A 12,456-nucleotide genomic window follows, 5' to 3' on the forward strand; every position below is an offset into this window, starting at 1 on the left:
ATTTGTGTACATTAATTTTGTAGTCTGAGATTGTGCTGCTGAATTTATTTATCAGTTCTAGGAGTTTCTTGGTAGAGTCTTTGGGGTTTTTAGATATAACATCAGCAAAAAGCAATAGTTTGACCTCCTCTATTTGGATACCCTTTATTTCTTTCTCTTGCCTGATTCCTGTGGCTAGGACATCCAGCACTATTTTGAATAGAAGTGGTCACAGTGGGCACACTTGTCTTGTTCCAATTCTCAGTGGAAATGCTATCAAATTTTCCACATTCAATATGATATTGGCTATCGGTTTGTCATATATGGCTTTTATAATTCTGAGATATGTTCCTTGTATACCTAATTTGTTGAGGGTTTTTATCATGAAAGGGTGCTGGATTTTGTCAAATGCTTTTTCTGCATCTATTGGGATGATCGTATGGTCTTTATATTTGCTTCTGTTTATGTGGTGAATCACATTTATTGATTTGCATATGTTGAGCCATCCTTGCATCCCTGGGATGAAAGCCACTTGGTCATGGTAGATTATTTTTTTGATGTGCTGTTGAATTTGGTTTGTTAGTATTTTATTGAGGAATTTTGCATCTATATTCATAAGGGATATTGATCTGTAGTTTTCTTTTTCTGTTGTGCCCTTTCCTGGATTTGGTATCAAGGTGATACTTGCTTTGTAGAATGAGTTGTGCAGAATTCCCTCCTTCTTGATGTTATGGAATAATTTCTACAGTATGGCTACCAGTTCTTCCTTGTAGGTCTCCTAAAATTCAGTTGTGAATCCATCTGGTCCCAGGCTTTTTTGTTGCTGTTGTTGGAAGATTTTTTTATTACTGCTTCAATTTTGTTGCTCATTATTGGTCTCTTCAGGAGTTCTGTCTCTTCCTGATTGAGTCTTGAGAGGTTGTCTGTTTCTAGGAATTTGTCCATTTCCTCTACATTTATGATTTTATGTACACAGAGATTTAATAGTATTCACAGATGATATTTTGTATTTCTGTGGTGTCAGTTGTAATATAATATCTCCTTTTTCATTTCTGACTGAGCTTATTTGGATCCTTTCTCTTCTGTTCCTGGTTAGTCTAACAAGAGGTCAATCAATTTTGTTTATCTTTTCAAACAACTAACTTTTTGTTTCATTGAGTCTTTGCATTTTTTTGTTTGTTTTCCATTTTGTTTAGTTCTGCTCTGACCTTAGTTATTTCTTTTCTTCTGCTGGCTTTGATTTGGTTTGTTCTTCCTTTTCTGGTTCCTTGAGATATGTCATCAGATTGTTAATTTGTGATCTTTCTGTCTTTTTTATTTTGGCAAATCAGACAACACTATACACTGGGGAATAGAAGTCCTATTCAATAAATGGTGCTGGGAAAATTGGATAGCCACATGCAGAAGAATGAAACACCACTCACAAAAATTAATTCAAGATAGATAAAAGACTTAAATGTAAGTCATGAAACCATAAGAATTCTAGGAGAAAATGTAAGAAAAACTCTTCTAGATATCAGCCTAGGCAAAGAATTTGTGAAAAGACCCAATGGCAATCTCAGCAAGAACAAAAATAAATAAATGGGACTTGATTAAATTAAAAGGCTTCTGCACGGCTAAGGAAATAATCAACAGAGCAAATAAACAACCTACAGAATGGGAGAAAATATTTGCAATCTATATATCCAATAAAGAGCTAATAATGAGAATCTACAAAGAACTCAAGCAAATCAGCACACACACACACAAAAATCCCCAATAAAAAGTGAGCAAAAGAAATGAACAGAAGCTTTTCAAAATAAGATAAATTGCCAATAAACATATGAAAAAATGCTCAACATCACTAATCACCAGGGAAATGCAAATTAAAACCACAATGAGATATCATCTTATCCTGGTGTAGAATGGCTTTATTAAAAAGTCCAAAAACATAAGCTGGTGTGGATGCAGAGAGAAAGGAATGTTTATACACTGTTGGTGGGACTGCAAATTAGTACAACCTCTATGTAAAACACTATGGAGATTCCTCAAAGAACTAAAAGTAGACCTGCCACTTGATCCAGCTTTCCCATGACTGGGTATCTATCCAAAGGAAAAGAAGTCTTTCTATCAAAAAAGACACCTGCACTCAAACATTTATTGCAGCACAATTCAAAATTGCAAAGATGTGGAATCAACCCAAGTGTCCATCAATTCATGAGTGGAATAATGAAATGTGGTCTCTGTATATCATGGAGTACTACTCAGCCATATAAAAGTATGAATTAATGCCTTTTGCAACAATTTTGTTGGAACTGGAGACCATTATCCTAAGTGAAGTATCTAAAGAATGGAAAAACAAACACCACATGTATTCGCTCTTAAATTGGAACTAACCAATGAGCACACATGTTCCCAGATCAAAGTAAAACTCAGTGGAAATCAAGCAGTTGGGAGAGGAGAAGAGGGGATGGGCAAAAACCTACCTAACGGGTACAATGAACACTATCTCAGTGATGGGCACACTTATAGCCCTGATTCAATCATTACAAAAGCAATTCATGTAACCAAAATCATTTGTACTGTGTAATATTTGGAAACAAAAAATGGAAAAACTTAGTAATTAAAACAGTGTTCAGGTTCGGAAGCAAATGTCTATATTATGGGAGAATAAAATAGATATTATAACTTCATATCAATAATAATATAATCAATAAAATTTTGCTTGTTAAATTGAAAAAAGAGCACTATACACACACACTCAAGAGCATATAAAACTGGTGAGAGCTGAAGAAGCTCTGTGCATTGTACTAATGTCAATATCCTAGTTTTGATATTAGACTATAGTTGAGCAAAATGTTACATTGAAGGAAACTGGGTGAAGCATACACAGGGCATTTTTGTATATATTTTTGCAACTTCTTCTGAATCCATAATTATTTAAAAATAAAAAGTTAAAAAAATAATGGATATACTATATATCCGAAAGTTAGTTTACTTAATTGATGGCTTTGTTAAAATCTCCTATAAAACTACTGAAAATGATAGTTATGCAAGTACAAGCTCAGAGAACTTCCCTCCCCCTTCCTAAATGAAATGAGAAAAAGAAATGAAACAGAAAATGCCAGCAGCACTGAAAACAGGGAAGGGTCCTTCCTCATATCACCATGTCAGCAACTGTAAGAACAATTCATCCAGAAACAGAGCCTCTTGCACCAGCTAAGAGAAAACTCTGGATGTCAATACAAGTTTCTATTCTCTAAGAGAGAAGACAAATAGATACATTTTTGGAAAAGAACCTCACCAATACTCCCTTCATTTTATTGGAATAAGCTGAAACTGCTGACAAACATGGCCTTTGCTCTAGCCAGAACAATTACAAAAGTCATCAGATTTTTCCTCCAACCAACAAAATGATTGGAAGTGTGGAGAAAACTATCCTAGTTCATAACTGCAATAAGTAAGTAAACAAAAGGCTGTGGTAATGGAGGATATTGTGTTACACCAAAGCCAGACCCACTTAAAACTCCACCCAAATTCTAAACAAAATATATTATTTAATTCATATTATTGCCAAGGGAGCTTGAGTGGGCTTTAGTACCCATCCTCTCCCCCCAAAATCTCTTTAAGTTCTCTCCCCATTCTTTGATATGCACACTTGCTATTTTTTCAAAGCCAAATTATGGTAAGAATGTAAAGGATCTAGGACTCTAACATACTATTAGTAAGAATGTAAAATGGAACATCTACTTTAGTAAACCATTTTATCAGTTTCTAAAAAGTTAAAAGTATACCTACCATACAGCCAGCCATTTTACTCCTAGGTATTCACACAAGAGAAATGAAAACATGTCCATATACACTTGTATATTTGGGCTATAAAACCCACTTACTTAAACACTAATCCAAGTGCTTCTTGAAGGTATTTTATAGATGTTAACAGCTACAATCTGTTGACTTGAAGTCAGGGAGATTGCCCTCGATAAGGTGAGTGAGTTTTATCTAATCAATTGAAGGCCTTAAGAACAAAAACTGAGATTTCCTCGAGAGAAAGAAATTCTGCTTCAAGACTGCAGCCTCCACTCCTGCCTGAGTTTCCCACCTGCCAGTCTGCCCAAGAGATGCCAAGTTTGCCAGCTCCATAATCACTTGAGCTAATTTCTTAAAGTATACCTTTTTATATATGATATGACAAATGATTACAGCAGCTTTATTTGTAATATCCCCAACCTGGAAACAACTCAAAAATCCATCAATAAGCGAATGTATAAACAAATTGTGGTATAGCCATAAAATGAAATACTACACAGCGATACAAAAGAATACCTTAATTGAATAAAAAATAAACACATGGGAATGAACCTCAAAACAGTAATGGTGAATGAAAAAAGTCAGACAAAAAAGAATACATACTGAATGATTCCATTTATATTGAGATTCTAGAAAATGAAGACTAATTCATAGTGACAAAAAGCACAACAGTGGTTGCCTGGTAGGGGTGAGAGTTTTCAGGTATGTGGGGATGGAAGGATGGATTAAAAAGAGGGCACAAGAAACTTTTGGGGTTGATGGATGTATTCCTTATCTTGTTTGTAGTGTGGTATCATGTATACATATGTCAAACATCAAATTTTAGACTTTAAAAATTGTTCAGTTTATTGTACGTCTATTATACTTCAATAAAGCTGTGGAAAGGAAGGAAGACCCTAATCTTAAGGATTTTAGAGTTTAGATTTAGAAATGATAAAGGACATTTAGACTCCTGGTATATGATTGATATAGGAAGAGGAGTCCACAAAAATCACCAGGGAGTCAGGTATGTTTACGCTTCTAAGTAAAGGACCAATGCATTATCACCTCCCTAAGGCTTTGCATCTCCAAGGTTAGCTGCTCTCCTTCCCATCCCAATGCTCCTTTCCAAGCCCCTTGCTTAATTTAAATCTTCTCTCCTCCTTCCAACACATCCTATATTCCAGATTTTCCTTAAATAGAATTTGCAGCATATTATTTGGACAATTAAAAATTTTGTTTGCTTGTTTGTTTGTTTGAGATGGGGTCATCCTGTTGCCCAGGCTGATCTAAAACTACCGGGCTCAAGTGATTCTCCCATCTCAGCCTCCTGAGTAGCTGGGATTATAGGCACACATCACCATGTGCAGTTTGCAATTAAAAATTTGTAATGTTTCCTCCTTGTCTATAAGCAAAAGGCTCTGACTCCTTAGCCTGGGCATCAGAGCTCTCCCTAATCAGACTTCAGCCTGATTTTGTGGCACTAATTCTACTGTAGTACTTATTCACTCACTGTCCTGTGCCTCAGTCTTCTCTGCCACTGACCACTTCTGGAATAGTGTCCTCTTCATCTTGGTTCCCCAGCTATATCCAATTTTCAAGGCTGCACTCTTGTCCTACCTCCCACAAAGCCTCCCCTAACTACTTCTGCCTACAGTGATTTTTACCTACTGTGAACTTCAGGACATTCTTCTGACTCTGCCTTTACCTACCCTTGATCTTGTGATATTTTATGTTGACTTGTATACTTCTAATTCTCTTCAATAACCTATTCATTCAACACATTCAACAAATGTTTATTGAATGTCAACTTAGAAAAAGATTATTGCTTTTAAGTTAGATACAGTCATGTTTGAGATTTTATTTGCTAATCTGCAAGTGGAAAAATAATTCTAACACAGTAAATTTTGTGATAGAAGTACTAGTGCACAGAGCAGGAGGAACTTACTCCAGTCTAGATGTTCAGGAGAGATACTTAGACAATCAAAGTGAACTTTCAAATATCATGATATTTGCTTATTTTTTCCTCCTCAGTTGTCTGCCCTGAAAAAAGGAATGCCTTTTACAGACAACAAATTCGTATTCTCAAATTCAAGGATATTTCCCAGTTTAAGTTAATCAGATGTCTGGCTTTGACTTAGAAGCATGTTCACGCAACTTGGCAATTAGAGACCAATTCCCGAACATGATAATTTCTTAGAAAACATATGCAGTGGAGAGCCAGGGGTCCAAGGGAAGAAGGATGTGAAAATAAAAGCCATCAGTTTGCATAGGAAACACCTTGTGTAACCTAATCTTTTAAATTTTTATTACAATATTAGTCACTACAACTATTTTCTGATTGCTATGGTAACAGGCAGCTTAACATAAACCTTTATTAAGAATTGTCACACCATTGTCTCAGTCAAAACCACCGACATTTTTCTCGGTCTTCATATTCATGGAAACATCCAATTCCCAAAAGAAAAGGAGACCTCTGAACTTTCTAAATGAGGACTCTAAGCTTTCTGATCTGATAGGAAGCAGTTTGGCAAGATCATCAACCACTGCCACAGAGAAAGAAAAGTCCAAGCTAAGACTTAAATAGAAATTAGCTAGGCAAGGATAGATACAAAGGGCAAAGTGCGTCCAGGGGGGAAAAGAACAACATATGCAAAAGTCCTGAACTGGTAAATAGTGACAGTACATGGTCAACGCCAAGTAGAGTTCAGAGAGGATCTGGTAGTGAAAGATAAGGCTAGAGAAAGCAGCAGAGACCAGCCTGCAAACACTGTAAAGTACCTTGGACCTTATCCTGAGTGTAATGTGGAGCCGCTAAAGGGTGTCTCATTTATTCATTCAACAAATGTTGATCGAGAGCCTAAATAGTAAATAGGACAGATAAAATCTCAGATCTCACAAAACTGACATTCCAGAGAGGGGGATGTAGACAATAAATAAGTAAACAAGTCATTGAACAATATGATTTCAGACAATGGTACCTGCTGTGATGAAAATGAAACAAGGTAATGGACAGGGACAAGGAGAGGGAAGGAGGGCTACTTAACTTTGCATGGTTAGAAAAGATCTCTCTGAGAAGGTGACCACATTTGAGCTGAGACCTGAATGATATCAAGAAGCTAGGTATGTAAAGATGTGGGGACAGAACTTTTGGACTGAATAGCAAGGTGCAAATGCCCTTGGGGTGAGAGCAAGCTTGGCCTGTCCACAGAGCAAAAAGGTCAATATGCCTGCAGTGCAGTGAGCAAAGAGAGGAAAAATGGTCTATGCTGAGACTGGAATTATAAGCAGAGTCAGATAATATAGTCCCGTCTAGGTCAAGATAAGGAAATTAGATTTTATTCCAAGAGCATTTGAAAACCACTGGAGATTTTAAGTTAGGGTAGGAGGTTTTTTATATTTCCAAAAGATAATTCTGGAGAATTAATTATGATAGGACAGGAGTAAAATAAGTTAGAGGCTATTTTTGTATCCCAGACAAGAGATGATAGTAGCTTGGACTAGGATTGTAGCAGTGGAAATAAATAAAAGTGGCACATATTTAAGATCTATTTTGGAGGTAGAGCTAATAGGATTGGTTTATGGATCATATATGTGAGTATAAAAAAGGGAAATTAATATTGGTTCCTAGGTTTGTGCCTGAGCAACTGAATGAACGGGTGCTATAAATTGAGATAAAGAAGTTTGGGAGGGAGAATCAGAATCACAGGCTTTGTTTTGCTAAATTAATTCTGAGAGGCCTATTGGACATCCCAGTGGAGATTTCAAGTGAGTAGAGCTCACAGAAAGGTAAGGGACAAAGAAAGTAATTTGATCATTGGCATATTTAAAGCCATGGGAGTAGATTAGATATTCGAGTAGGTGAACATAAAGAGGCAATGAAGACCTAGGACTCCGGAGTGTATTTAGATGGCTATCAGAGGGAAAGGAACTAGCAAAGGAGACCAAGACTGAGCTGCCAATGAGAAGGGGAGGAAAGCCAGGAAGATGTAGCATCATAGAAGGCAAGAGAAGAGAGGGTTTCAAAGGGCAGTCATCAACTCCCGGGAGGTCAACTAATATAAGGACAGAAAAGTGACACTGGATTTGGAAATATGGGGGTTTTTTGATGATCACTTTGAGTGGAGTGGTGAGACAGAAGCCCAATTAGAGTAGATTAAGGAGATAATGAGAAGTGAGAAAATGTAAACTGAAAGTAGAGATAATTCTTTAGAGACATTTTTCTGTGAAAGGAAACAAAGACATAGAGTCTTAGCATGTCATGTCTTTCTGTGGGAAATGTAAATGGTTTGAGATCAGAGACAGTATTTTATTTTTCTTTTTGTGCTTCTATTAAATATGAAATGTCCAATTTTGAATCAAAATTATAGTTTATTATATCTCTAACAAGAAGCAGTACAATTAATCAAAGTATGTTCCTAAACTGTAGACACAGTTTTGCCATCTTAACAGTAGCTTGTTTATGCCAGCAGTGAAGCCTGGAGAGTGAGTGGCGATGAAATCGCCAAAAGGCATTTTGCACAGCTTGTTGAGAACTGATTATTTTTCCTTGCAAAAGTGGTCCAAAGCCTGGAAGAAATGGTAGTCAGTTGGTGCAAGTTCTGGTGAATATGGTGGATGACAGAGAGTTTCCAAGTCCAGCTTCTGTAGTTTGAGCCGCATTGTTTGCTTGACATGTAGTCTTGCAAGAGGATAGGCCCGTCTCTATTGACCAATCTCAGCTGCTTAATCACAAGCATCCTCATCATTTTGTCCAATTGGTTGCAGTAGACATCCAATTGACCAGGTTTCATGAAGCTATAGTGGATAATACCAGTGCGGAACCACCAAACAGACACCAGTAGCTTTTTCTGATGAATATTCAGTTTTGGACTGTGTTTTCGCACTTCATTTTTATCCAATCATTATGCCAAGTGCTTGCGATTGTCAAAAAGAATCCATCTTTCATCACATTTGACAATATGGTGCAGAAATGGTTCACCTTTATGTCGTGACAGCAAAGAAAGGCAAGCTTTGAGACAGTTTCTCTTCTGACATTCGTTTAGTTCATTCATTTAGATAGGAATCCATCTATCCAGCTTCTTTACCTTGCCAATATGTTTCAAATGGTCCAATATTGTTGGAATAGTAACGTCAAACCTCGCTGCTAATTCACATGTAGGTTGAGATGAATTTGCTTTCACTACAGCTTTCAGCTCATCATTACCCACTTTGGCATTAGGTCGCCCACATGGCTTAGTTCAAGATTAAAATCACCAGAATGGAACTTCTCAAACCATCAATGTACTGTGCATGTATTAGCCCTGTTCTTCCCAAACACTTTGTTGATATTTCAAGCTGTCTACACTGTATCGGTTCTATGACAGAACTCACATTAGAAAATAACACGAATTTTTGACTTATCCATGATTTCTCAAAAATTGCTCTAAAATTTTTTTTGAAAGATAATCACAAGCCAAAACCTGTGTTTGAAAGACTGAGTATGTAACTTCACAATAAAAATAAAACAAGAAGTGTCAAAGTAAAATGTCAGAGATATCAACTGTTAAACTTAGTACTTAAGGAAATCAGACATGTCACAGTTAATAACCTAATGCATTGCCTCGCATACAAACATGCTCTTAAGTATGTTCTCAATTCTTATTCGCCGAGTGACTGGATGGATGGATGGATGGATGGATTGATGGTGGATGATTGTAATTTTCTGAGGATACTGGTAGCAGAAATGAAACAACACTGGAGATATGAAGCTTTAGATTTTTATTCTAACTTTAATGTTGGTGAGACATAAAAAAGTAAGACATCGGAAGAGACTCTGGAAAATTGGGTGTAATTGGTTGCTTAGAATTTTAAAATGTGGTCTTTGATATTGACATGTTTCTAATGGATCATTTTTGGTGTTTCACTGGTTGTGGTTAACAACCTTGCAAAGTTGCTTCCTGTCCAGGACAGAAAATTTGAAGCTCCATTTAGAAAATTCAAGGTCCACAAGGGTTTTCAGGATTAACTGTTTCCAAAACTCTGTCAATAACAAGAAAATTTTCAGTACACATGACAGGTCTAGGCAACAGAAAGACAATTTTCAAACAAGATTTAAGAAGACACTTTCCATAGCAATCAGACTATTAGTCTGCAGTGACTAACATGGTAAGACACAGGGTGTTAGCTCTTTCCTTTCAGTCTCATACCTATTACACCTTACCTCTTGACCCTTTGTTCCTCCAATTGTCAAATTCATAAACTTACCAAGGACTGACCAACCTCTAGGGAATTGCTAAATACCCAGAAAACCTACAATGGACATATAGATAAGCCATGATGATAACTGACTAATAGGAAATGCCCTGAACTAAAAATGTGAGTTTGTCATTTGAAAATGGGTTCACTTTCCCAGAGCAACTACTAGGGAAAACATCATATAAGTGAAATTAATCTTTTGAGCCTTCTTTTCCCATTTTTTGTGTCTTCTTCCACCATAGGCACCAGGGGTATCATGTCCTTGGATCTCATTTCTACAGAAAAAAAGGATTTTGATAAAGTAGTTTATATGAAAGTATCAGTGTCTAAATGTAATTGTATCTTCAAAGGTAACCCAAGGGTAGAACACTGTCTGGTCCAACAGCAGGCTCTGTACTTCATTTTAGATGCTGTGAGCAAAGGGCTGGGAAGGAGGTATGATGGTGGGTTTCTGGGTTCCCTGGCATCAGTCCATCTATGCAGCCACCTCCATCACGTAAGCCTCCCTGCTCTTACTTCTGAGTTTGTTCACTCATGACAGGAGATTTCAGATCAAAAGTTGTTCTGTAACCCTTCATCTAACATTGTATTACCTTCTTTTCTTAAAAAGTGCAAGGGGAAAATGCTCATGATTGGTTTGCAGGGGATTATGGCTCTCTGTTGACAATCCTTATTCAATAGTCATTTATTGAGCATTTATTATGTGTATCATGTTAGAGACTGGGACTAAGTAAATGTTTAGCACATATTATTCCATTTAATTCTCACAAGAAAATCATGAAGTTAGTTTGATGATTACTGTTTTACAGATAGGTAAGGTAACTGATACTCAGAACCAGTTAACTAACTGGTTCAAGGTCATGCAGTTGCTAATACCAAAATACAGAACCAAGAGTGAGAGACACGGTTTCAACCCAAAGCTTTTCTACTATTCTGTGCTGCTTCCCTAGGTGAGATCTGAGGTCTTCCAAAGTGAAGGAAAGATAAGATTAAAAAAAAGGAAAATGTCCAACATAAATAACTTTTCTATTTACCAGAAACTACTAGTTTAAAAACAAATGGTGAAAATCCCATTCACTTTAACAATTTGAAAAACAAAATAAGATACGTAGGAATAAACTTAAGAAATTTATAGGACATTTGAAGAAACTGAAAAACATTAATAAGGACCTTAAGAAAAAAAACCTTAGATAAATGGGAAGACATACCATATTACTGGATTGGAATATCTAATATTATACATGTTCCAATTCTTACCAATTAATACATTTAATGTAATGTCAAACAAAATATCAAAGGATATTACAAATTATCAGATGATTATAAAAGTTACCTAGGAAAAATAAGCAAGTATGAATAGTGAATAGCATCCTATCCATCCCCCTAAAAAAGGTTTGAAAAGGAAAGAGAACAATGGAAGTCTTGCCTGCCAGATACAAAATTATATTATAAAGGTATAGTGATTAAAACAATTTAATACTACATACAAAACTATGCCCTATATTGGGAAGGAAATAACTTTTATTCTAATAAAGGAAATGACCACTAATGTCTTAAGTGACCATTTCCTGTCTTCATTCACTGGGTAGGAAAATGCAATATACCTCCAACCCCCCAAAGGAACCTGACACTGGGATAAGTAGGTGAAAGACATAAGAAGGAAGCCAGGACAGTGCCCTGGAAATGGACAGAGGAATGGAAGGAGAGATTGTCAGTGCCGAATGCTATAGGCCGGCCAAGTTACGATGATTTCCATTGGATTTGGCAACGTGGAGATCAGTGGTGATGTTAATCTGAACAGTTTTGGTGGAGTGATTGGAGTGATTATGTTTATGTGGGGCTCTCTTGACCTGGTTGTATTTCCAGGGGAGCATGGGGCAGCCACAGTGGTCACAGTGAAACTTCACGTCAGGCCGACAGCCACAAACACATGTTACGGTGGTTCTAAGCATTGTTACCCTCTGGGGTAACTGATAGGAGGGGATGTGGGGGCAGAAATCACGTGCAACTAGTTTGAGGAGTTTTCTGTAAAAAGGAGTGGAGACGTGAGGTGACAAGTGGAAGGAGAAGTGGGATCTGGAGAAGGGTTTAAACTGGGGGAAAAAAAAATAAAGCCCAGGAGGTTTGCATGTTTTCTACCTGGTACAGAACTAATTCATCCTCAAGAAAGAGCTTGACTCTGTAATAAATTCTTAGGTGACAGAAGGGAGGTATGTTTCTAATTAGAATATGATGTCTTCCTCCCAGTTTTGTATCCTGGCCTAGATTTGCAATGAACTCATCTCGGAGTCCAGAGAGGGTAACGTTCAGTGCTTTGCTGGAGGGAAGAAAAAAATTAAAACCACCTGAAAGAGCTTTTGCTCTAATAGAATATAATCCAAAAAAGGAGGCAGGAGAAGTTTCTATCTGCACTTCACATCAGACCAACTTTGGCATCGTGGAGCTGTGCCCGGTGGGAAACGCTGGTGCTTG

Source organism: Eulemur rufifrons, chromosome 8 (assembly GCF_041146395.1).
Source record: "Eulemur rufifrons isolate Redbay chromosome 8, OSU_ERuf_1, whole genome shotgun sequence".
Lineage (NCBI taxonomy): Eukaryota > Metazoa > Chordata > Mammalia > Primates > Lemuridae > Eulemur > Eulemur rufifrons.